The sequence below is a fragment of the Polypterus senegalus genome, chromosome 10, assembly GCF_016835505.1.
Source record: "Polypterus senegalus isolate Bchr_013 chromosome 10, ASM1683550v1, whole genome shotgun sequence".
NCBI lineage: Eukaryota > Metazoa > Chordata > Cladistia > Polypteriformes > Polypteridae > Polypterus > Polypterus senegalus.
The window spans coordinates 30,502,998-30,530,191 of record NC_053163.1 but is presented as its reverse complement, the minus strand read 5'-3'; positions in this window follow the sequence as shown (position 1 = coordinate 30,530,191).

Below are 27,194 nucleotides of genomic sequence, written 5' to 3'. Positions count from 1 at the left end.
AGCTGCTTGGAAAAAACAACAAAAGTATTCAACTGTTTGCCACAGACAGAAGGTCGATTACTGGAGCTCCATTTGGAAGGTCACACTCAGTGCAAATAACTCCTCATCCATGTAGCCGGGCTTCTTATATCACACAAAGTGGAAGGGGCGGGGCTAAGTGCCCTCACTGGGCGGATTCTCATTGCTGTGGGGAGTTTAGTCAGAGGCACATCACGTTCAATGTCCTCCTACAGAAGAATGGCTGATACTATGAATATGGCATGGCACAATGTCTGAGACTTTGGACTTAATACCATGAAGTGAAAAGATTCAACTACATGATCATGAATAAGTTACTGAAGTTGCCCAAATGTCTGCAGCAATATATAATGATGTTAGGCACTAAATAAAATGTGTTTGTTTCAAAATCGTTTTGAAGTATTAGGATTAAGAAGTCCTGTAATATTTCACTAGGAATTTTCCCTAAGAAAACACATATGAAGTACTGAGCTTTTAAGGCCACAGAGAGGAACTCTTAGTGTTCAGCACTATGCTTTGTGTTTATCGTGACTATTCATAGCCTTTTAATCTGCATTTTGTTTGAACTTCATTTCAAATGTCAGTAGCTGCACTTTTAACATTATTAAAGTGTGTTTTACTTTGGAAGTTCAGATTTAATACGAGTAAAAAATAGCATTAGAATGGTGTGTGTGTGTGGGGGGGTGCAATTTATGTCACTGTATAAAATCATGCTCCATCTTTTCAATAAATTTTCACATGAATTTCGGTTTGTATGCATGGCCATTTAAAAAACAAACATTTGTGGTTGTTCTGGAGATTCATTTTTTCAACTTCTATTAATTACCTTCTCCATCTGACCTTCTTCCCTGGTATTACAGGTGTCAGTTACGTCCTCAATGTCTGTTTATAGCCACTAATCTCTTGATGTTTAAATCAATCCCCCACCATACATTTTTCCCACACTCCATCCGATTAGCAGCCTGTATGATGTCAGAGCCAATCATGACAATCCTTAAACTCTCCCACCATCAGAAAATAAAGCCCTTACTTTATTGGGTGTTTTTTTTGTTTCTAACTAGAAATTTCTTCAAAAGCTAATTATTTAAATGGAGTAATGAAGCAGTAGAAGGAGATAATCAACCAGAATAAGCATTCATCCGTTTTCTGAACCTGTTTTTCTTTCTGGTTAATGAAGTTTGGGGGCAATGGCCACATGGAAAGAACCCAAATTTGGTGGGTGCCACTCTACCTCAGAGCACACTACTCATATGTAATTCATTGAGGCAGATTATGGCTGCTAATTAGCCCAATTAATAGCAGGCTTGAGCAAATGCAGGGACAAAATGAAAACTTCACACAACAATCCATCAGTGTATAAAATCAAAACCAACAGCCTCCCACGGCATCACAGAAAGCAACCAAGCGATTGAAACAAATGCCTTTGCATAGCTGTAAATTTATTAAAGTGGCCCCAATCTTATTACATTGTATGTCTCATTTTGTTCTCCAGTGCCTCTAATGTTATCCTGCCTCACGAATTAGGGAATAAGCTAATGGCTATGCATCTTGATGACCTCACAGTTTCCTGGATCATAGGCTACCTGACCAACAGATGGCAGTTTGTGAGGCTCAGGGCTTGTGTGTAAGAAAAAAGTAATGTGTAATAACTCAGGGAACTGTCCTGTCTCATTGGGATGCCCAAGTTGCCTGCAACTGGCATAACATTCTCAAACCCAGACATGGCTAGGCCAATGAGGACACATAAGCAAAAAAAGTTGGTGCAAATCAGTGAATTGTGCAGATTTATTTAAACATTCAGTGTCCATTGCATTAAATAAACTGCAGTTCAGTTCTCTTTTTTAAAATAAATAAATAATCCAATTAAAAACAAGTGATTCTTCAGTGGAAATTAAAATCATAAAGAGACAAATAAATTCTAATTAAGGTTAAAATTCAAGTAAAAAAACAAAGGGATAAATCTTTCGATTTACCGTATATACTCGCAGATAAGTTCTCCTGGGACTTGATTTAACAGTATAATTTCAGATATAATGTCGGCCGTGTAAGTCGAATGTGGATAACTCACACTATTGGTCCAAGAGATTATGAAATGCTAACGCCCACCTGAGAGAGTAACCACGGAGCACACTGCCTTTTCTTTTATGTGGGTGCAGCAATGCGATGTATTAGCGTGTGCTCCTAACCTCTCTCTCTCTTTATTGTGCCTACGTGACCGCATGGTAATACTCAAACTATTCCAAAGTAACGTTTGCACTGTTTTCTGTTTTTTGTATCTCACACCCTCATACACCTTTATCGTGAGAGCATCCCTTATCTACGATGAAGCGTTCGATCAGAAGAAAATATGAAGCTGGTTTTAAATTAAACGTCGTTGAAGTAGCGGAAGAAATTGGTAACCACGCTGCTGCAACAAAATTCAATGCGTCTGAGAAACTGATGCGAGATTGGAGAAGGCAAGAAGATGTAAAAAAAAAAAAATAAGTGTCATATGCAACAAAATTCAATGCGTCTGAGAAACTGATGCGAGATTGGAGAAGGCAAGAAGATGTAAAAAAAAAAAAAATAAGTGTCATATTTTTGAATAAGCATATAGGTTGGGGTCTGATTTTATGATCAATTTATCAGGTTTCAAGACCCGACTTATATGTGAGTATATATGGTACTTTTCTTTTTTTGCATGTACCTCAGTGCCTTTTTTTTGTTTGTCTTCATCTCGCTCATCCAGCGGCCTGCACAGTTAACTATTTAAAACAGCTTAAGTCCTAGCCATCTCAGCCGGTCACCAGGGGCTCCCAAGCTCAGTTACATTGCCCCAGCACCATCTCTCTCATTATGATCCCTCGAGGACCTTCAGTCGCTCCTACTCCCTGGATGTTCAGACGGATTGACCCTACCCATGAGTGCCATCCTTCTTATTCCCTGTTGGGACAACTCCTGACCACCAAGCCTCCCGTCCACCGACTTACTCACCTGATGTTATTCTTTCTTTTCTGGACAAATTTTTATTTTCTTCCTTTTTGAATCCCCACCCCTACTATCCTTCTCCTGCTCCTTTTATATTCTTGTGGGTGTGGATGCTTTGCCTTAAAGACCCTTGGAGCAACAATGGAGAACAGATGAGATGATCAAGCCTGCACATTACTAAAAAGTCAGCTTGCCTCCCTATTGAACACCCAGCCACATGTCTTCCACTGGCCTGAGCTACACTCTTTTTATTTTACAACTCCAATTCCAAAAAAAATTGGGAGGCTGTGTAAAAAGTAAACAATAACATAATGCAATGATTTGCAAATCTCCTAAACCAATATTTTATTCACAGCAAAACACAGAAAATATATCAAATGTTGAAAGTGAGACATTTTGCTATTTCGTGAAACTATTAGCTCATTTTGAAATTGATGCAAGCAGCATTTCTCAAAAAAGTTGGGAAAATGGAGGGAAAAACAGCTGGAAAAGTAAGTGGTACTAAAAAGAATCAGCTGGAGGAACAGTTTACATCTAATTCAGTTAATTGGCAACAGGTCAATAACATGATTGGGTATAAAAAGAGCATCTTACAGAGGCAGATTCCTTCAGAAGTAAAGATGGGCAGAGGTTCACCAATCTGCAAAAAATGCATCTATAAATTGTGGAACAATTTCAGAATTATGCTCCTCGATGTAAAATTGCAATGACTTTGAATATCTCACCCTATACAGTATACAATATCTTCAAAAGATTCCAAGAATCTGGAGATCACTTGTGAGGGACAAGGCCAAACATTAATATTGGATGCCTGTGATCTTCGGGCCTTCGGTCGGCACTGCATTAAAAACAGGCCCAATTCTGTCATGAAAATCACTGCATGGGCTCAGGAACACTTCCAGAAATCATCGCCATGCCATCCACAAATGCAATGTTAAAGCTCTATTATGAAAATAAGAAACCATATGTGAACATTCACCAGGAACGCCTCCATCTTCCATGGTTCAAAGCTCAGTCTAGACGGAGGAAAAGTGGAAAACTGTTATGTGGCCAAACAAATCAAAATTTGAAATTCTTTTTGGAAAACATGGATGCTGCATCCTCTGGACTAAAGAGGAGAGGGTCCATCCTGCTTGTTATCAGTGCTCAGTTCAAATGTCTGCATCTCTGATGGCATGGAGGTGCATTAGTGCCTATGGAATTGGCAGCTTGTATATCTAGAAAGGCACCATTAATGCTGAAAGGTATACACAGGTTTTAGAGCAACACATGTTCCCATCTAGACAATGTCTTTTTCAGCCTTGCATATTTCAGAAAGACAATGCTAAATTGCATACTGCATCTATTACAGCAGCTTGGCTTCATAGTAGAAGATGGCTGAACAGGCCTCTCTGCAGTCCAGGCCTTTCACCAATTGAAAACATTTGGTGCATCGTGAAACAACAAATACGACAAAGAAGATGCAGGAAGGTATCAGACAAGAATGGGACAACATTCCTCTTCCAAAAGTCCAGCAACTGGTCTCCTCAGTTCCCAGATGTTTATGGACTGTTGTTAAAAGAAGACGGGATGCTACACAGTGCTAAATTTAGCCCTGTCCCAACTTCTTTGAGATGTGTTGCTGCCATCAAATTCAAAATGACTTGATTCTTTTCTGAAAATAGTACATTTTTTCATTTTAAATATTTGATGTGTTTTCAATGTTCTATTGCGAATAAGATATGAGTATACAAGATTTGCAAAATATTGCATTTGGTTTTTATTTACATTTTACACAGCGTTTTACACAGGAGTGGAGAAGGAGGCTGTCACTTCTGGGAGAGAAGACTTCAATTAATATACTTTGTTGGAATTGGCTAGTGCTGTAGTACTTGTGTTTGGTGCTTTATATTGTGCTTGGAGCTGGGGAACAATTGGGAAAAATTTTCCACGGGAAGAAATAACAGCCTTGTTTTGTGCCGCACTTATACCTGTGTCTGCTGTGTAGGCTTTTGGGGAGCCAGAGAGCCACTGGTGGTCACAGTCTAAAATCCTGTTTTTGCTTTTCTAAACACTATTTGTGATTGTTATGCCATGTAGTGATGCAATAGTCAAAATGACAGCAAGATATATAAATTAATGATTAAACTTCAGTTATCATGTAGTACTGAGTTCTTGAATGGATAACAGCAATTTTAGCTTTGCATTTTCCCTCAGCCTCAGGTCTTTTGTTTAGTTTCTGTTGTGCTCTCCTTGTCTTTCTACAGTTATTTTGCATATTATTCTAATACATGAGGAGAAATGGAGCACCATAAATATTTAAAGTGCATGGACTGGACAAAATTAGTCTGTTTATGAGAAGCTTTTAACACACGGCCCCCAGATGTGTATGCTCACCCTAAGAATCACGTCTGGCCCTACGAGATCACAGTGACCTCCTCTACTACTGGAATGGCAGACTCTGGCTTTCCTTGAGCCCATACTGAAATAAGCAGGTTTGTAAAATAAAAATAATTGCTGGCTTTCTTCATAATAAATATGAGGTTTTTAATGGCATACAATTTTTTTTCCCCAGTGTCCTTAGATTAATTAGCTGCATTTAAAGATAATTGCTATTCCTGTGGTAGTTTTTTGGGTTTTTCTCACTATGGCTAACACTTAGGGTTTAATTCTTAAACTGTTTATGTCTTGAGGCCAAGTGGACACTAAGCAGGGTTTCCCAAGAGAACCTCAAAGTCACATAAAGAGAGAGAAAAAGTCTGTATCCTGTACGTATATAGAGGATTGCTTCAGCTTCTTAGCCATCATTATTTTCAACATCCCTAGCTTTGGCACAATGCTGTCGTCTGCCTGCGACCCACTGCCTTCTGTTCACTGTTGGCAATGTTGCATTGTAATACAACTTGGCACCACTGAACCATGAGTTGTAAGATCTCAAATCTGTGTCTAAAACTGTGCCACATTTCTCTGTATGAAAACTAGTTTATTAGTTTTGTGGTACACATTTAGTAAGTGCACACGTCACACATATACGTCTGAGGGTCATCATCCAGGGTCAAAGCAAATGTTCAATATGTTGTCATACCACAAAGAGACGCGATCGCTATCTGTGTCAGCTTTATTCTTCCCTGTAGTACCGAGAAGACACCCACTGAGAGCAACTAAACCCGCCCACTTCCTCTAAAGGACCCGCCTCCCCTGGTCAGGAGCATATAAAGCTGTGAGCTCCCAGAAGATGGTGTCCCACTTCGGGAAAGCGTATATGTCAGTGCTCCCAGAGCTGATCAAACTGAGATGCCTTACAGGCTGAAAAAGCTTCTGTCATAACTTATTTCTGTTGCGCTCATTTTTTGGGACTTACTTATAAATGGAGAAGCCTGGTTGGCTGAATACTAAGGACCTTCTTTCAGACAGCATTTTCGTTGATACTTAGGATCGGTCAGCCTTGGTCTCATCGAATCTTTATATACGCTGTCACTCCGAGTGAAACTATTCAGCTCATTAACTGGTATTGCAACCCTTGAGAGAGAGAGACTGACTGGGATGAAGTCAAATTAAGTGAGTAAAGCCATTACACAGTCGAAAAAGTTAGTCAAGTGTGCAGGACTGAAGACTTCATATTTCTAACCAGATGTGCACATGTTGGTATGTGGGTGAACTGCGATGTTGCTGAAAGTGTGTGTGTGCGACTTAAAGTGAAACAGTGTGTGACCTTTACAGCATGGTGTTGATCAAAAGGTCATCGCAGCTCAGCTGATAATAACAGAGATTATTTCCTATAAATAGCGCTCAAGTTGTTCATCTAGAACTATAGAGAGTCGCTCCCTCTCGCTCTCCCTCTTTGCCTCTGCACATCCAGCTCTGTTTAACATTCCTCTTCTTTCTATTCTACTTTTCTACATTTCATTCCTTTCCCTGCCCATCATTTCACAATTCCTCAATCACTGTCCAGCCTGTGGTGTTTTTCCCTCCTTCCTCCTCAACTCTCTTCTTGCCTCAACTTTTCTTTCCCCTCTCCCATTCGGCTCCTCTGGACCCTCCTCCACTCTCTCTAGAGGTCTCCTTTCATATTTTTCCTTTGCTTTCAATCCCCATTCCTCCCTCCTCTCTCTCACTCACTCTCACTCTCCTGCTCTCTTTCTGTCTCCTTCCTTCCTCGTTCCTTCTCTTTCAGTTTTGCTCCCTCGCGTTTCTCTCACACTCTCTTTTCTACTTTCCTTCGGCTCTGGACACAAAAACTCCCACCTGATTTCCGCCAATGTTTAAAAATAAATTACACCAGCTGCAATTGACACACCAGTGAGGAAAGACAAGTTTCCATAGAAACACAAACTCAGTATGCCTCATATACATCTAAGAGGATTTATTTAAAAGTTCTAAGACCTGCAGCACTGAAGAGTGTAGCCTATGGGTACCCATGTGCCAGCTGAAGTCTCTATATAGAAACCAAAAAAAAAAAAAACAAAGGAAGAAAGCAGAAAGAAAACAAACATGCTTCTGAATGAAACTCTTCCCAGGATTTTGTAAATATGAACTTTGCACTTTATTGGTTGTAAATGCTTGAATGGATGGATTGGAATCCTAACTGGGATGGAGAGTGAAATCTTACCCAGCCTGGAGGCCATAGTGAACAGAGTACATGAGTGGAGGTGCAACCCACCCAGGATAACTCTAGGTTCCTATCCCAGATGGGAAAATCATATAACGGATGAATCGGGAGAGACTGGCTATCAAAGGCAGGAAGAAAGTTAGCAATTTTACACCCCAGTGTGGTCTCCTGCAGGGTTTAATGAGAACTTTAAATCATAAGGGCAACCCTGTCGGGATCCCTGATTGCCACCAGAGGACACTGCTGGGAGAAGGTCACCCTAGTTTGGGGAGCTTCTGCATGATCCGGAAGTGCTTCCGTCAAGCTATGTTGTGACACTGGTATTACTCTCAATTCCAACATAAAATATGATCTCATTGGAAGAATCAGAATGTGGAGGCAGAGGGCGACTCTCAAAAGAAGGAGTGTAAGGAGAGGAAGGAGCGACACTTGATTTGATTATAATGGTGGTTGGTCAATTTTGCACACTTGGTGACTTATTATAATAAAATATTTTATTTGAACCTGGGACTGTGTGGAGTACTATTGTGTCTGTGGGACTCTGTGGTGCCCCCGGGTGGTTACATGGTAAAAATAGTAACTTTTATTAATTACAATGAAAATATAAATGAAACAAACAATCTGATTGTTCAACTAACTTTAAAAAAATTAATAGTAAACACCAAATATTTGAAGAGTTTATTTACTGTTAATTATATTAAAAATTGTTTTAATTGGCCGTTACTAATTTCCTCCTATATTTGCCTTTATACGATTGTCCTGTCACACATTGTAGAACTGTCTTGTAACATTTATTTTCACCATTTCACCCTAACCCTATCCCTAACCATTTTCAATTTTCACTGATCTGGGCCACTTGGAGCCTGTCTATGTACACACACATATACTGTATGTGTTATATATACTCAGTGGCCTCTTTATTAGATCCACCTTTCTAGTTCTCCCTCCACCATCTGAAGTATTGAAGGCCGGCTTGAGTTCATGCTGTTTACACCAAACTGAGACTTTGACCTCCAGGAGACACCTCGTGCATTTACATGCATACAGAGAAATAGTATAAGGTGAGTAACATGGTAAAGGCAGAAACCTCATTTCTTAAAAACCCCATTTACACATGAAAGTCTACTTGGCACAACACTCCGACGTCGTTAATTGGCACAAATAAAGAGATAAAACATGGAGCCTGAGTCTCCTGAGATTGTACTGCTGAGCTTAGCACTGTACCTTCAGGTCAGCATAAAGTTATTTCTGAAATCTTGTGACAGATTATTTCAATCAGGAGAAGTAATAATGTGATCTCTTAAACATTTTCTTGCAGGAAATTTACCTTTGTTGATGCTTCTGCCATTTTCTACTTGTGGTTGCTGAAGCGTGTGTGAAGAAAAGGCTGGTGGAGAAGAGTTGTTTTGAAAAAACTAAAGACAATGAATAGACGTGCGCAGACAACAAAATCATTAACTGCTACCTGGTTAAAGATTTCCATGGCTATATCCGGGTTACACACAGAGGAATTTAAGTGTGTTAACCTATGTGGTCGAGTAAAGGAATTGCAAGTAAACAAAGGAAAATGTTGGGGTGCCAAACCTGTCATCGCCATTTAATTTGAAACAAAGGCTTCATTTAACTCAATGAAAATTTGGGGCTGCTATGCATGCCAAAAGAAAAAGCTTTCAAAATAAGATTGACATCAGGCTAGGTAATGGAAAAATAGTTAGGAACGAACTCCATCCTGTGTTGGGTTTGGTGCAAAACTGAACACCTTCTCCTGGCAACAGCTGGATTTATAGCCTGAGGAAGGGGCAGAGTCAGCTGACCTCACCAAATGTCTTCTCTGTGCTAAGGAGGGAACAAAAGTAGAGAATGTTAGCATCAGTGCTAACCCAGAGTGTTATTAAATACCTCTGATGAGCCTGAAGAGTGGTCCACAGACACGTATGCGTGACATTGAGTTTATGTCCACACTACTACATTTTTATTTAAACACAGACAATAGTCTCAATTTTTACCTTTTTTCCATACTACCCTGGTGTTTTTAACCTCTGAAAATGAACACTTTTGAAAACATTCTCTGTATCTTTATATTTCTGACAATGCTGGCTCAGCATTGCAATGCGGATGAGTGAAAACACAAAGTTCTGAAAATGAATACTCTAATTGCGCTCTGATTTGTTTCTGCTTATTATATGGTGTGGTTCATGGCTGGCCATTTATCCCGGCCAATACCCCCAGGCCACCAGAGGGAGCCCTCCCTGGAACATGGAGATGCCCCGGGTTCAAGCAGAGCATCATGGACCTTGTAGATTTTTATAAACAGCCCTGCTGGATACCATGTGGACCACCAGAAGTCGCTGTATGGAGGCTTGGGGAGTGCCACGTACCCTATAACCCGGAAGTACGTCCTGGTTACATGAGCAGTAGGAGCAGGACGTGCTTCTGGGGTGAAGAAAAGGACTTTGTATCTGACCGGGAAATGATAGGGAATCTCATGGACTGTTTGGTGGATTCACTTCTGGGTCAGGAGATATAAAACGACGATGGGAAACCCAGACGAGTGAGCTGAGCTGGGAGGAAGGGTGGCTAAGTGTCTGGGAGAGGAGGATTGTGGATTAATTAAAGTTTTGTACGAGTAGTGTGGATTGGTGGGTGCTTGGTGCACATAATTATTATAATAAAAATAATTATTATTGAACTTTTACCTGGTGTTTGGCGTGGTACCTAAGGGTTCAAGGGAGCAATAGCGCCCCCATCTGCTACAATGGCTTTTCTCTGATTGGATCTTGTTCATTACAATGTATCTTTCTCTGACTGGTCACCGTTCATAAAAGAAAACCCTATTCCAACATAGCAGACATAGAGGAGTTGTTTTCATGATGGTTGTTGTGTGGGTTACCTGTATGCATTTAAATTTAGCATTCTACAGTTTGAGTTCTGTATACATGCACAAAAGGCAAAATAATTACTGGTCACTACAATTTTGTGATAAATCCATGGTTGGTCACGTAACCATCCCTTCATGGAGGAAACTTCTTTCTGTTTTAGCTGATGTGCTCATGTCCAATGTTGACGAACAGCTATGTCATATAAATTTTGGGATGTTTTAGTGTGGGCAGAGATACTATTGTAAATGATATGAAAACAGTGGTCTGGACAAAGATCATTTCCATTTAAAAATACCATTTTTTAAATAAAAATAGTAGTGGGGCAATGGTTTTGGTTTAAAGAGCTGCTATCTGATTGTCTCAGTCCCCATGGGTCGGGTGACTGTGGTGAAAGTGGCTCCATGTTCCCTGACTTTGCAAAAGGTCAGAATCTGCGAATTGCTGGATCCTGGTTCCAGCACCCTGAATAAGAATAAACTGAATTTAAATATTGGCTGGAATGTCTGATTTGACAACACCCACAGGTTCTAAGTTGAGTTTTGGATCTCTTCAAGTGAGTTCTGATTAAAAGTAATTATTATAAATTTGATGTGTTTGACCCTCACCCTCACTATAAGTGATTATTAGATCAGGATACAATTTCACATCTCAAGCACCTGGCATGTGAGTGCTACATGACTGCTAAACCTCGATTTTAGTGGCTCACTCAAGACTGATAATGTAAAATATTTTAAGACTTGAACACTACTGGTGTCTTGATTTGCGACAGTTCACCACTGAGTTGTACTCTTCTCCATGAATGCTCGCACTGCCAGAAAAAGTTTAGGAAGTCAATAATTTATCTGACAGAAGCTGTGTGCACATCATCCTCTTGAGTCTAAACGTCAGGAGGTCTGGGCTGTTTTTAAGTGAGCACCTCATACTGTGACAAGGAGACCTGAGATAAAGCCAATGTAATAATTAGGCTGTCTTTTATCAAATCCTGCTATGGCGACCAACCTTGACCCTTTTGTTTATCCAAGACTTCATTAAAGTTCAGCCGCAAAAGTCAAAGTCATGACCAAATGTGGGAAAAAAAATGGTCAGTTAATGTAGGAAGATCTCCCATGAGCACAATGTGAAAGGCTCTGGCCGGCCTCAGTGAAGTGAACTCCTTTCATTTTTTTTAATCTTCATTCATAATTTTATTATGCTGGCTCTGAATCCTATGGAGACATTAACTTTGTATTCCATTCTAGCTTTGTACCAAACTTACAAGCACATCATCCAAAACTAGAGAGAAATATACAGCACCATGGAGACTCTGGGACTTATTTATCAAATAAAAGTGCTCCCAGGGCAGTGCTTTCCAAGGCAAAGCAGTGAGAGTGACAGAAGTTAAACAAGGAGAAAAAGTAACTCAGTTCATCAAACAGAAATGCACACAATACCAACATCTTGATGGTTATTCATCTGTGCATTATACTGATTAGCATTATACATGAACAAACTGTTGGGCAGAGTTAACTTTACAAAGAAAGAAAGAAAGAAAGAAAGAAAGAAACCAGTCATGACCCAAGTTCAACAAGGTGCTGAATTAGATGTAATTTTCCATTAGAAACTCAATTGTTTTAACACACAATAGTCTTCTTCTGGGCCCAAACGCATCTTTGCAAAGTAGTTGCCAACTCTGAGCATATCCATATTTGTTTGGCCAACTACTTTCACATTGATGAGGAATCATGTTGAAAACAAATTCATTTTTTGGTTAATTGTTTAGAAAACATCGTTAATCATCCGATTTTCATTTTTATGTAATGACAAAACAGCGAGTGAAAATAAGAAAACAGGCCTGAGGATGAATTGCAAGAATCCTGGAATGTATGGCTGTGTCTAAGAAGAAAGAAGCTCCTATTTGCAAACAGGTAAATAGTTCTAAGAATGGTAATATCTGATGGGACTTGCGATTATGAAATCAAAATGAGGATCAGTGTGGCTAATTCATTAAGCTGAGGAATGTTCTTTGCGGTAGCAAGAAACTAAGTTTTGAGAACTCTTTCAGATTGGACAAGAATGGCCAGTTTGAAGATGACCATTGTCACCAATGTCCCATTTGGATATGATACCTAGTACTAGTATTATATTAGTAGTTGATGACATTCAGAGTACAGTGAATGATTGTCGAAGTGTGCTAAATTAATTGGCAGCCCATCCATAGTCAGTTCTGGAATTGTGCCCAATACTAGAGGAATATGTTTTAGTCAGCAGAAACAAGTCAAAGGAATACTGGTGCAATAGTTCTTTGTAAAGATTTATTGGGAATTTGTTCATGCTATTTTTTTTGCACTGTTGAATTTTTGTTGTATGACAGTGACATCACCATAGTGCAATCTATTGTGAATAACAGTGAAAAGGATGAGAAGTCCTACTAATACCACGACCAGACCAGACCAGACCAGACCAGACCAGGACCAGGACCAGGACCACCAACCAGGCCAGGGGCCTCATGTATAAATGGTGCGTATTCTCAAAAATGTTGTGTAAGAACGGTTCCGCATTCAAATCGTGATGTATAAAACCTAAACTTGCTGTAAAGCCACGCCCATTTCCACAGTAGCTCATACCCTGTCGTACGCAAGTTCTGCGCTCGGTATTGCAGACTGGCGGCACCCAGTGTCAAAGCAGATCTACTGTTCCTGTGTGGTTTTCCTTTCTTTTTTATATCCACATCCCTGACGTGGCTTTATAAATACACTGAAATTAAGCGCATATTGTTTATTAGTTTAATGCATCTGAGTGTAATTAACCTGTAACAATATAATGGTTCGCAGAATGGTCAAACTATTCCAAATACCATAACTGCTTTAGCGTTGTTACTCTTACTGCACCTTTTTCTTCTTCTTTTTTCAGCTGCTTCCGTTAGGGGTTTTCACAGCGGATCATCTTTTTCCATATTACTCTCACTGCACCGCTTGGAGTATTTATATCACTGTATCTGAGTGTGAATCACAGCTGTACAACAGCTGATCGGAAAGAGAATTATCAGTATACAGCATCAAGCATATGCTGCCTCAGCCATGCTGTCTATTGAACTGCTCCCATACGGCAAACGATTCTGAGCCTTTCCCGTACGGACCTCGCGGTTCAGAAACAGTTTCATCCCAAGAACTCTAAACGCACTCAATCAGTCCATCAAGTGCTCCTTGTAGAACTGTTTGTACTTATAAGTAGAATTACCTCACTGTAAACATGCACTACAGTTATAATATTGCACAACCTGAGCCACTTTATAAAGCGCGTATTTACATATGATGAAGATATCATTTTTAAGATGAAATGCAGCAAAATATGTTTATTATATTATACAGATAAAACTTTAACTTCATTTAAATAATCTATATTGTTAATAATTAAACATGTGAGGACACGGTGCCGCAGCATCCGTTCACGGATTGTTCCTGCCTCACGCTGTATATTTGGATTGGGATGGATAGATGGATAGAATAATTAAACACGTACTATGAAGATATTTCAATGTTCCTTTAAAGTTTTGAAGAATCAGCATTCTAAGCTTACAGATGGCTTAATGTCTACTACAGAGCTGATTGTGTGGCGATTGGGTATTTGGAGAAAGAAAAGTAAGGACAGGAATTGGAGGTTAGTACGTTTGAAAGAGACAGTACTGCTACAATAAAGTATTTCATCGAAGATTGCGCACGGCACAGCAAGCATCTTGCGTGAGGCATGAACAATCAATGCGCCACCGTGTTCCAATGTTTAAAAACATGCTTTAACTCCTATCATCATGAAAATTATATCATGTATACATCTCAGTATTTTAATTATTCAGTGAGCTGTAATAACACGAATGTAATGGATTTTGTGTCCTGTCAGAGGAAGAGAAAGCTCGGATTCATGTAGTGATTCACACACATGGAGCACATTAAAGATCAAATACAAAACGAAGCATTTAACTTGCTACTTTAATTATGATGGGATTTGAGAAACTAGTCAATTAAACGATTTTAAGATTAAGTTTATGATGTTCTACTTTAATGACAAAATAAACCTTGTGATTAAAGTGAAAATTTCGAAATTAAAGTTGACATTTCGTGTTTTTTCCCCACTGTGTGCCATTTTATTTTCTCTGTACCCTAATAAGTTTTCATATGACACTCAGATGGTGGGCTATGACTCGCCTTTTCACTGTGACTTTGTTATCTGACAACTTCTTTTTTATTTCGGGCACTGTGCGACTTTGTGAACTTGAGCTTTCGAGTTTCTCCGACACGCTATGTCACTCAATTAACTTCCTTTTGTTGTTTACCACTGTTTAAGCCAACAAATAGTATGGTTTTCCTTGCCTCCACTTGGTATTCGCTGAAATTCTATTTTCTCTCATTCTTTTGCCAATGGCCTTTCACAGAAAACTGAGCATAAGGGCTAGTTATATTGATTTGCATATTCAAAGAGGCGTAATTCTGGGAGGAGTTGGGGTGGAGCAGCAGGCGCGTGCGTCAATTTTCATGCTGACCAGGATTTATGTAGTGAAGGAACGTGGAAGTTGGCAAACGCACAGATTTATGCATCTGTATTTTTTTATGCATAAGCATATTTTGGCTTTTGTGCTTATGTCATGTTATACCTGTAGTGCAAATTCTACGCACAGCATTATGCATGAGGCCCCAGGACTTCACTGAGTCTGACCTTAAAACAGGCCTCACTCCTGGCAGCCATGCCCCAAAACTGAAGAGACAGTCTTTTAATAGTCCAATATGTTATAACTATTATTTCTTCAAAAATTTTTTACTTCCTTTTCCTTAATGAATTCTGCCTAGTCATATGTCTGTTCTGAGGTTTTAGAATGCGGGGATTCTATTTCTGGAGTCTGATTTAAGGTTTAATGCATTCTGAGAAATTTATAATTTATTAGTGTTTTTCTGCAAGACCAATTTAATTTTTCAATTTTGTGGATGTTGCAAGTTTATGATGTAGGTCCTGGTTGCGGTAGGAGTGGTATCTGGGATCACATCATCAAGGGGTCAATTTGTGAGATGTTAAAAGGTATCTCAACCTTCATTTACATGCAGATTTTCTGATCACAAACCTTTTCTTTGCGACATTCAAGACCTTTATTTTTTGATTTCCCAGTTCTTGAATCTGTGCTCTTGTCCTCATCATTTTATTTTTATAGTGTTTTGGCTTTATTGATAGGTCGGATTGACTTGGCTATTTTTTAACTTTACATTTGTCTTCTGCACCTTTACATAAAACCTATACTATATCACTCTCTGAGTCAGTAAACCATATTGTACAAAAAGAGTCCAAAAACAGTCTACATATTAAAAAATACACAAAAATGCCCTTCAAGGGAAAGGCTGACTGCAAACTTATGGCTTGAAAAGACAAAGATGAACCAAGATCCTTTATAAATAAAGTTTATTTATATGAAGAAAAAGACAACATAACAGAGAAAAGGGCAAAACAAGATCAAATTAGGAATCCAGCAATCAAAATCCAAGAATGAGAGACAAAAATCAAAACTTCATGAGAATCAAGAACAATTCTTACTAAAGAAATGTTCTTCACCACAGTCATTTAACCATTCTTCCTTCCAACCACTGCTGGGAAAATTTCCTTCAACCCAAGGCTGAGAGGGGTCCCACCAGTAGTGATGTTATGTTAGTCGTGCCTCTTGGGGTTCCACTCTTTAAAAACAAGTAATGTAGCTTAAAGACAAGAATCAACAATGCATGACTACTATGGAAGGCAGTATGGCATAGTCGTTTTGGTTTGCCCATGAGCAAGTCACTTCATCTGGACAGGTTTATCTAAAATGTTGCAAGTTGCTTTTAATAAAGACACCATCCAAGAAGTAATAAAAAACATTTAAATTAAATAATATTCACATAATTAACATAATAACCAAAAGACATGAAAAACAGTTCAAAATTAAGACAAATGACAAACACGTAGAGCATATAAGCTGGGGAATTGCAACCCGTCATTTGCGCGATAGACATATGCGCGCCATCAAAATCGCCCCAACAAAATCGCGAAAGTTTAATTAAATATGAATTACTAATTTAAAGCATATATAATAGTGTTTATTTTAGAAGTCAATATTATGAGACGCAGCATGCCATCAGCACGGCACGCAGATATTCCTTAAGATCACGCCCTGCATATGTAGGAAGGATTGCAGCATGGGCGTCCCACTCTCTTGGCCTCTCTCGCGATTTTGTCGGCGTGCATTTGTCGAAAACCAGTTAGCGGCTTTGTCGGGGCTCATTTGTCGGTTGCGGTTTTGTCGGGGCGCATATGTCTTATTGCGCTTTTGTCGGTGAACCCAGGGAATAAATGCTGGTTGACACTTTAGAGCAGCGTTTCTCAACCTTTAAGTATTTGCGATCCAAGTTTTCATAACAGTTTTAATCACACCCCACTAATTTTTTTTTGAAAGGAGCCCACTAATACCAACTTGTTCGTTTTAATTAATGATATATCATAGGTACATATTTTATTATACCTATACTTAACTTTTTTAACAAACTCTATATTTATTTTTCTAGTATCAGAATATACACGTAGTTTAAGTTAATTTGTTTTGGTTTCAATAGATGTATTTTTCATATTTTTGATTCTTGTTTTCTTTTTTTCACATCTTCGTGCCCCCCTTTTGTTACTTCGTGTCCCCCTGGGGGACCCACCCCACAGTTTGACAACCACTACATTAGACCATAGGTACCCAACCTTTTTTGGGTCAGAGCCCAAGTTTTCAAAGAATGATTCGATAGTGCCCCCTTTGGGTGAACTATACGATAATATATATTGAAAAACGAGGACAGATTTTTAAAATTATTTTATTAGAGTATATTAAAAATATTGGTGTATTGCTCAAAGTATGATTAAAATATATATATTATTAAAAAATTAATATAATATTATTAGTGAGAGGGCTGAGCTTGGTGTGATGACACTAATTTTTCGATGTTTGGTGCCATTTTTGTCATCAGCAATCTTAAATTGCCACATTCCACTATAGACAATCTGTTCGTTTTTTTGTTAATAGATTGTTGACCATGCTAAATCCTCTTTTGGCTAAATATGATGATGGGAGACTTGTAGGTTGTCTAATTCAAGTTGCCATCAGGAAAAAGTAGCGTTTCTTCCCAGTGAAGAAGAATATCCACGAGATTTTTTGTTTAGTGAAAGTGAAGTCCACATACGCGAGAGGCAGAGATGTGAAGTGGCTGGCGCGTTGTACAGGCCGGGGGGGTTGGCGAGCAAAAAGAGCAGGGGGTGAAGCTCCCTAGTTGGTCCATGTAAGTTTTCCTTTAAATGTGATCTCACATGTACCTCACTGTAATCTTAGCATTATACTTGCTCTGAAGGAATTCTGAAACAATCTGGTATTGATAAAAAATCTTCTCACATATTTAGAGTAATGTTCAATGAACCTGTCAAAACATGCATACAGTAGATTCAGTCCTCTGCACGTGCGTTAATCTTGTAAGAAATTGAATGATCTGAGAATGCATGACTTGTGCAAACTTGTAAATATAATGTACCAATACCTATTATTTAATACGGACGGGTCTTTTTTAATGGACATTTAGAATAATTGGTTGAAACATGCGTTCGATGATTTTTAGTACTAATCAAACTTTTCAGCTCTTTCTTGCGAGTATTGCATAAGGGGGCAACACCCCCTTAATATGTCTTGGACCAGAAATACCTCCTTAGATTTCTTCAGCGCCCACCAGTGGGCAGTACTGCCCCGTTGGGAACCTTAGCATTAGACCGTCTTAGGTGAGTTTTTGCTGCAGTTGCCACCATTGTCTGATGCTTCCTTATGTCCATGTCATTTGCAGTCAACCATAAGATGGTAGCACACATCAATTAAAATCAAAGCTTTGGATCAAAATGGATCAAAACATATACTTTGTTGTAGTACTAATTGAGAGAACAATTCCAAGATAGCTTTGGGTACTCTGGTTTGAAGACTCCCATTTTCAAATGACTTGTTTTTGGTTTTCACTCTGGTTGTGGAGTTTTGGATTTCATTCAGCTTCCAATTTTTTTTAATCCTGTCCTTTTTAGGAAGAGTTTGCTCTTCATTTCATTCTCCCGTTTTTTCTCTAGTACTGAAGATAAAAATAATTTGGAAAATTTAACACTCATTGTTTTTCTGTTGTTCATAATAATTAGAAAATAGAAAACTGACCAGTCATCCTAATAGGTAGAAACTGCTTAGGAGGGTCCAGAGATTTGTAGGTTTGTTATTTTTCTTTTTCTATACTTCTGTCTCAAAATTCCTGCAATTTTCTTATAATTTATTATTTTCTCTTACAGAAAAAAAAAATCTTGTAGTTTGGCCTACTTTCCTTCATTTGGGTCCCGGAATGTGCTCATGAGCATCACCTTAAGTTTGCTCTATATGCGTATGCATATTTAATTCTTTCTAAATATTTTTCAGATAAAGAAATGTCTGAAGAAGAAGAAGAGACACTAAATCTGAAGGGATTAGTCAGAAAGTGACTTTCAAAAATAATAATAATAATAATAATACCACTGTGATAAACAGTGGCAGTACCTCCTCATTGAAAACACCTCTGATATGATCTTTGAGAGTTCATTTGGCTGAAAGCCTCTCCAATGCAGTGCAAAATTTAAAAATGAGTCAAATAACAAAGTAAAATATGATTCATGGGCTTGCTAACACAGAATGAGTAGCAGTGATGAAAAAATACAATGTTGAATATTAACATTTACCACTGAAATCAGCTGGCTGAGGGCAACACTGAACTCCGCTTCACTAGAACCTTTAATATTTGAAAATGAGACCCAATGTCAACAGCAGAGGTAACACTGAAAATTAAGAACTTCTACTTGAATGCATTTGGGAATATGAGTTGTAGAAGGGGCTACACGGTCCACACGTCAAGCCTTCATCTAGTTACTTAATTATGTCTGAGTAGTGCGTTTCTGCAGCACAATAATGGTAAAATGGGGCGAAGGCCACAGACTTAACAAATGCCAGATGAGATTCCACTACATCTGTGCTTCAGAAGTACATTTTGCTCCTGTAGCCTTCCCCCAAAATCAAACAGCAAGGATAGGCTTATTAAAACTGTTACAGTATTACATTTTCTTCTTCTTCTTCTTTCAGCTGCTCCTGTTAGGGGTTACCACAGTGGATCATATCTTCCTGTCCTCTGCATCTTGTTCTGTGACACCCATCACCTGCATGTCCTCTCTCCCCACATCCATAAACCTTCTCTTTGGCCTTCATCTTTTCACCTTGCCTGGCAGCTCTATCCTTAATATTCTTTTCCCAGTATACTCAGCATCTCTCCTCTGCACATGTCCAAACCATCACTAGTATTCCCACATGAATAGTATGGCATGCTGTAACGTGTTGTCCCATGATACAGTCCGGTGGGATTCTTTGGAGGCTGCCGGAGGGGCTAAAGGGAGTAACAATCAATTCTTTGCAAGACTTCCAATCGGCCCAGAAGTACTAGGGTTATGCCTGAGCACATGAAATACTCCTGGATTCAAGATAAAAGAGACCATTCAAGCTCATCCAGGGAGATGGAGTCAGGAGGAAGGACATAGCTCACCTGGAAGGTGTGGAGAAAGAGAGAGAAGAAAAGAAGTGCATTATGGTTTGTTTATGCCTTGTTTAAACCTTTGCTCAAGATATTTATAAGAATAAACCTTTTATTCATATTGGGACTTGTGTCGGTGAGGTTGTGTCTGAGGTTTGGGGTGCTCCCTCACCCCCTGGTGGTCACAATTGATAGAACTTTATCTGTCCCCAGGTGGAAATTTTGACTTTTTACAGAAGCTCTTTAAATAAATAAATGCATTAATAGGTAGATAAGTGCACAAATAAATAAATAAATATAAAGACATGTTTGTTTGAACACAGACCACAATGATTATAAAGCAAGAAAATTAAAAAGTAAGAAAACTTCTGCCTTGACAGTCTCAGTCACAGTGAGTCGTTTTATTGGCGTATTGCTGTTGGTATAAAGAAGCGCCCAGTAATGTTTTATGACACACTTCTACTGAAGATTTGTTTGCTGAAAGTCCTCAGTGTTGGTGTGTCTGAGACAGGATGTGCAGCATTGTTCATAATGGCAATCAGTTTTGTTTTAATTGTCTCCTTCAGTATGACCACCAGGGGATCCAGTGTGCATCCCATAATTGAGCCTGCCCTTTTAATTAGTTTGCTGATTCAGTGGGCTGCTCTTAAAGTGGCGTTACCAGCCCAACATGACACCCTGTTGAAAATCACACTGGCCATCAGAGAGTTATAGAAGATGTGAAGGAGGTCATTTACCACATTAAAGGAATGCAATCTCCTAAGGCAGTGGTTCCCAAAGTGTGCGCTGTGGCTTTCTCACAGAGGTGCCGCAAAATTTTCATTATTTTATTTCCATTTTCAATTCAGTGAGATAGGACGTGACATCTGGTGGACCTGATGCAAACCAGTAACTCACTTAGTAACGACTGTTTGCGGAAGCCTCTACAAATGGTTACTAGATGATGTGCTACAATAATTAAGTTTCTCGATTGTTTTATTAGTTTGTCTGACGTTCTCGGTACTTTGTGTTCGTATATAAATAGTTGTCGGTTTTGCCCTGTCTTAGTGTTGATTCAGTTTTCGGCGATTGTATCAACTGTATATTGTTGTGATTAAATCAAGTGAAGTTTTTGAAGTATTTCTTCTCGTATGTTTTTTAAAAATAGATCGGTTTTTACTAAACAGTAATAAGCGTTGTAAGAGTGAAAATAAAGAGGGCATACCATCAACCAGTGGCAACGTCAAATAGAGTGCAAATAAGTGCAAATATTGAAAATATAATGACAGTTATTTGGGCTTTGGTTACACGTTGACAGAAGTCAGTGTTGAAGGCAGGCCGTATTGTGTACTTTGTATGAAAGTTTTGCCACCAGAGTGCATGCTACTAAGTAAGTTGAAACGGCATTTAGAAACCAATCATTCCAACATGATTAGCAAATCTCATGACTACTTTACCAGAAAGTTAAAAGAGTTAAATCAACAAAAAGGTAGTTTTTATAAGCAGGCATCAATACAAGCAATTCATTGCTAGCATCTTACAAGGTGGCACATAGAATTGCGCTGACTTCTCTCATTCATGCTGGCTGGCTGGTGGGCTCGTCCTCTTTCTTTCACCCCAAATTCCACGCTCTCACTCTCCAAGCCTTTGTCTTTTCCTTTTCGTCTCTTTTTTTTCTCCCTCTCCTTCTATGCCGGCCCATTCTTATATGCCTCCGCGGACGCAGTGTCTGAATTGAGTTCAATTACATTTTTTTGTGATCTTAAATACGTGTTTTATTTATTTTTACTTAACCCCTTAATTAAAAAAAAAATTATTGGCTATTTGCAAATTAGAATTTGACAGGGTCTTGGGTGTGCACCTTGGGAAAACCTGGATTCAGCAAGGGCGGCGAGAATCGAAAAGAGCCTGCTCTGCCCTTTCTTATATAATTCCTCTGTGTTCTGAGATCAGTTCAGCCTGCCATTAATGTGAGTATTGACATGCTATAGAACTGATCTTTGGTTTTTACGTTCTGCTTGGTCACATTACTTCTCCTGGTAATTTCCCTTTAAAATTGATAACCTTTCCTATGTTATGGCTAACATTCTAGAGCAGCACTATTTTAACAACCTTACATAATGATCACCTAAATCTGTCTTTTCTTAGAATTCTATTTAGGAAATCAATGCAGCTCACTGAAACTGGCTGAAAAATTAACTCTGGACATTTTTTCATACATATACACTGTTGTTCATGTTGCTGGAAGCTAACACTCTTTCACATTAGGAGGGACTCCTAACTGACACATTTATTATTCGTCTAATGGTGGTGGCATCCATCCAGGAATGATTTGATAAAGAGCCCAGAGTCAGGCTGCAGTGTATCAGAGCGAATGGCAAATCTTTAGGTGCTGGGAATAATGTAATCACAACAGACAGACGCACAGATAGACAGGTTTCCTTTGTTACCAATGAAGTGTTATAAGCAAATTTATCCAAGAAACACCATGTCTTCCATTAGGTCATCTATGTTACCATAGTTGTCCCAGCAGCAGGGAGCATCAATTCAACAATATAGGCATAAGCAAGGGCTTTGGGCCAATTTAATGTTATATTCTAACATGAACAATTAAGTTTTTAAATATAGCAGGAGCCAAAAAATTCAATTTAATTAAACTACATGCTCTCTGAAAGTTCAACATAGCACCTGTATAATGTGAATAAACAGAGCCTTTGTATTTTTGATTATGAAATGTACAATATTTTGGACAACTGTTGGCTGCTGGTTTGAGTCACTAAGAGTTCTAGGGGAGTAAGACTGAAATGTGAAGCTTGCCCTGGAGAAATCAAAGGAGATAGAAACATCAGGTTTCCAGCAAGAACCTAAGGATGTCTTTGCAGCCATTGTGTGTTGACAAAATAGCCTCTGCTGGATAGAAGTGTGAAGGAGAGTCAAAAGATTCTGGAAGGAAAAGGATCTTAATCTAAAAGGCAGTTGAGAGAAATGAAGTGATTGACAACCACAAAGTTGACATTCAACAGCATTCCCAACACTCCCAAAATATGCAATAAAGTTCCTACACTTTTAAAAATGCTGTTTATTTAACTCTTTTAGGACTGATGTCAACAGCAGGAGTTGAGGCTGGATGTTGACTTTAGCTGACATCCTGGGGCAGAAGGTAATAATCAACATTCCACAAAATTCACCATCACATTACAGGTAGACCCTCTTTGCTAGGAGGACTGTTAGACTCATTGACTTGACATCGAATCCCTGTGTATGTGTGAGTAAACAACGTCCAGAATGGCATTGATGTCGGGCAAAAGAGCAAAGCGAATGTACAAAGCAAAATACTCTGTTGCCATTATTCATTTTTTGTGTTTTGCATATTATTGCTAAATCAGACTCTGATGTTGATGCAAGTGATCTGGAAATCATAAACGAAAGGCAGGTAGCTGTTTCTTTTCCAGAAAGTGCCTTTCAGAATATAAATAGTTAGACAAACAGTTATGTAGTAAGTATGTAAGCAGTGTTGCAGCTGATCTTAGAAAGCTAATGTTTAATATTCAGATCTGAGAGAAAATTAAAAAAAATAATTAGCCTTGAAAGAGTTAACAGCATTTTATTTTTCTTTACTGGGCTGTGTGGTTCCTTGTGGAATCATTGCTTGACAAAGCACAATTTAATTCTGGAAAGGGTTCCCTGTATATGAATTTGGTCTGTGTGCGTTGAAAAACTTCTTAATAGAAAAAAAGAAAAAAAAAACTAAAATCTTTCTTGCATGGTAGGCTACCATCAGATTAAGGAAACCTGGATTGTGTAATTGTATGCAGCAAGTGTAATTTTAAAATCATGAGCCATTAGTATTTCACTATGAAGATAATTTCATGGTTATTTACTACAAGGACCCTGTTACAGATCTACAGTAAATACATTGAGGTGTTCTTTCTGGAACTATTATGAGGATGGGCTTTGTGGGAACCAAAAAGGGTTCCTCCATGGCATTTCTCTGCAGAACCACTCTGGCACCTTTATTTTTAAGAGTGTGGGATGCTCGCCTGGCAGAAAGGACAACACGAATCAGTGGAGAGACCCATGGCAAAATGCTTCCAGTGAACCAAATAAGTGATGAACAATCCTAAATTGAGTGTTCTGAAGACTGATATGTTTAGACAAAAATAAAGTATTACTTATAATAGATTTCCAAGAAAGTAGAGTTGTTGAGGAAAAGTCCCTCTGCCAAGCAGAGATAATTAGTAAAGGTCAATTTGAAGCTTTACACAGAAGATAATTTGGAGATGCCACAGGTTTCATGGTAGAGGATAAAAAGTTGCAGAAATTATTAAATGGATTTGGGCAAAGGGGTGAAGATAGTGATACATTGCATGTTTTGAGAACAGGCTTTAGTTATCAGTAAAAAAAAAGGAGGAATTCCAAAAATAGACATCAAGGACTGGAATCTCCACAGCCCAGTATTGTTAAAAATGTCACCAACACCACAGAGACCCAGGAGGGAAATGAAGTGGGACAAAGCAAGATTGTTGAAGATGGGAGTCTGCAAGTGCCACCATCCTCAAATGTTTCTTCTTCTCCTACTTCTCATATACTCGCTACCCTTGTGACTCTAGACTGGATAATATGGTTAAAATGACATGAATGGATGGATTAGAATGATCTGAGACTACAACTGATAATTATGAAAACATCATCAACGGACTTAATAAGATTTGTTTAAAATAATATTTTTGGGGTGCACTGTCACAGTTAAAAATAATTTTAGAGCAAAATAACATTCAGTGATTGCTTTATTATTTAAAATTTGGAAATATAAATAATATTAACTTGCTTAATTCAATTCAGGGTCATGAGGGAACAGCATTTATTTCAGCAGTATCAGGCTCAAGTTAGGCTCAACTGTTAATGGAGGTCCAGGCTGCCGCTGGGCACACTCACTCATTCGGTGTCAATTTTGAGTAATTAGGACGAAGATGGAAGACTGGAGTATCCAGGTAAAAATTCAGTCAGACAGGAAGAACGTGCAAACTTCACACTGACAATGACTAGGCTGCAATCTACACCTGTGCCTGTAATTATAAAGTGTTTCAAAGTAGGAAAATCAGTCTGAACTGGCACAAAAATCTCAGAGTGATGCAAATTTGGGTAATCTTAAAAGTATGAGTAAAAGCATTTTGTGAGGTTTTCTAGTTTAGGACACAACTTCTAACTTCACTAGGATTTAGGAGAACTTGTGTGCTGTCCTAACTCACTAGGAGCTATCAGAAGATGGTATTCAGGTAGAGATCAGCAAGCACATCCCAGAAAGGGGTGAATATTTTGCAAAAAAAGCAGCTGCACTCTTAAAAATGTTGATTATATGTCTCATTCATTTTGTGAGCTGGAATGTTAAAGGTCTCAATCACGAATTAAAGAGAAAGAAAGTATTCTCTCATTTAACAGGTCTAAACTCTAAAATAGTATATTAACAGGAGACCCACTTATTAAGGTTATTCTGGCTGCACAGAGATTGGACTGGTCAAATATTCCATTCCACACTAGAGGTGTGGGAATTCTTATACATAGAACAATCTAATTTGTAGTATCAGATGTAGTATCTGATCCTGAAGGGTGATATGTCATCGTCATGGGTAATTTATTTAACTGTAAAGTAATTTTGATAAATATCTATGCACCAAATGTGAATGATAGGGACTTCATCCAAAACGGATTTGCATCCATTATCAATGTGAACACTCATAACATTATGACAACTGGTTACTTTAATTGTGTTTTAAATTCATACCTAGATACTGTAGGTCTCCTGCCATATTCCTTCTACTCACCAGTGCATCACTGTTACTCAAGAATTGATCATTTCTTTATAGATAATAATTTCTTCCCAATGATTAAATCTTGAAAGTATGACACTATTGTTATTGCTGACCATACCCCTTTGATCATGGAGCTCAAATCATTCTTCCCCACATTCTCATCTCGCAGCTGCCGTCTTAACCAACTTTTATTAGCAGATAAGAACTGTAAAGATTTTATATCCAAGCAAATTGTTTTTTTAGAGACAAATACATCCTTAGATGTCTCTCCAGGAATAGTCTGGGAAACTATGAAGGTTTTCTTAAGAGGACAGATTATTTCATATGTTTCCCACAAAAATAAATCAGAAAGTAATAAGGTATCCAAGCTAATCAGTGAAATTACTATAATAGATCAAGAACATGCCAGGTCTCCAAATGAGGCACTTCATAGGAAAAGATAGGCTTTGGATTCAGAACTCAACCTCTTGGCAACAAAAGAAACAGAACAACTCATTTTTAAGTCAAGACATCATTACTGTGAACAAAGAGAGAAGGCTAATAAGATCTTAGCTCAACAAATCCACAAGCAGGAAGTTTGCAATGCAATACCAGTAATCAACAATAAAGATTGAGACAAAATCATTGACCATAAAAATATAATGCACATATTTAGAGACTACTATAAGTCCTTATATTCTACGGCGTTTAAAGAAGACAAGACACAACTTAATGCATTTTGGAACTATTACAGATACCACAACTAAATACTCTCAGTGCAAAGGAATTGGAATTAGATTTTTTTCCAATTTCAAATAGTACATAACATCAGTTACCCACTGACTTAAAAGAGGTTGGCTAGGATTCTTCCAGTTGAGCAAGATAAGTCTACGTGCTAATTAAGTAAAAGCAATGACCGTTTGTTTATCCTTCTCCAATTTAAGCTCATCTGGGAGTCCACTAAACACAGCTGTTAATGGGTTAGGAGTGATTTTGACACCAAGGTTGTCTGATAGGCATTTTTGTTCAAAATGATGCCTTGCACCCTGTACTGACTGGGATTGGCTCCAGAAGACCCCCATGACCCAGTGTTAGGATATAGCAGGTTGGGAAATGAATGATGTTAATTTGGTACACACACAAAACATGTGGCCTAGTGAAGCTGGAGCTCGATTGCAACGTTCGCAGGTTGGATCTTAACCTGGAAACATTTTGGACAATTGTAAGTGAGACAGATGTGCGCAATAAAAGATTTTAAGTTGAATAATTGAATGTTCTGCACATATGTAGCTTGAGTGAATTCTGTGCCTGGCTGCCTTCTAGTCCATTTCTGAAATGTTGAGTAAAACAGCGTTTCTCAACCTTTAAGTATTTGTGACCT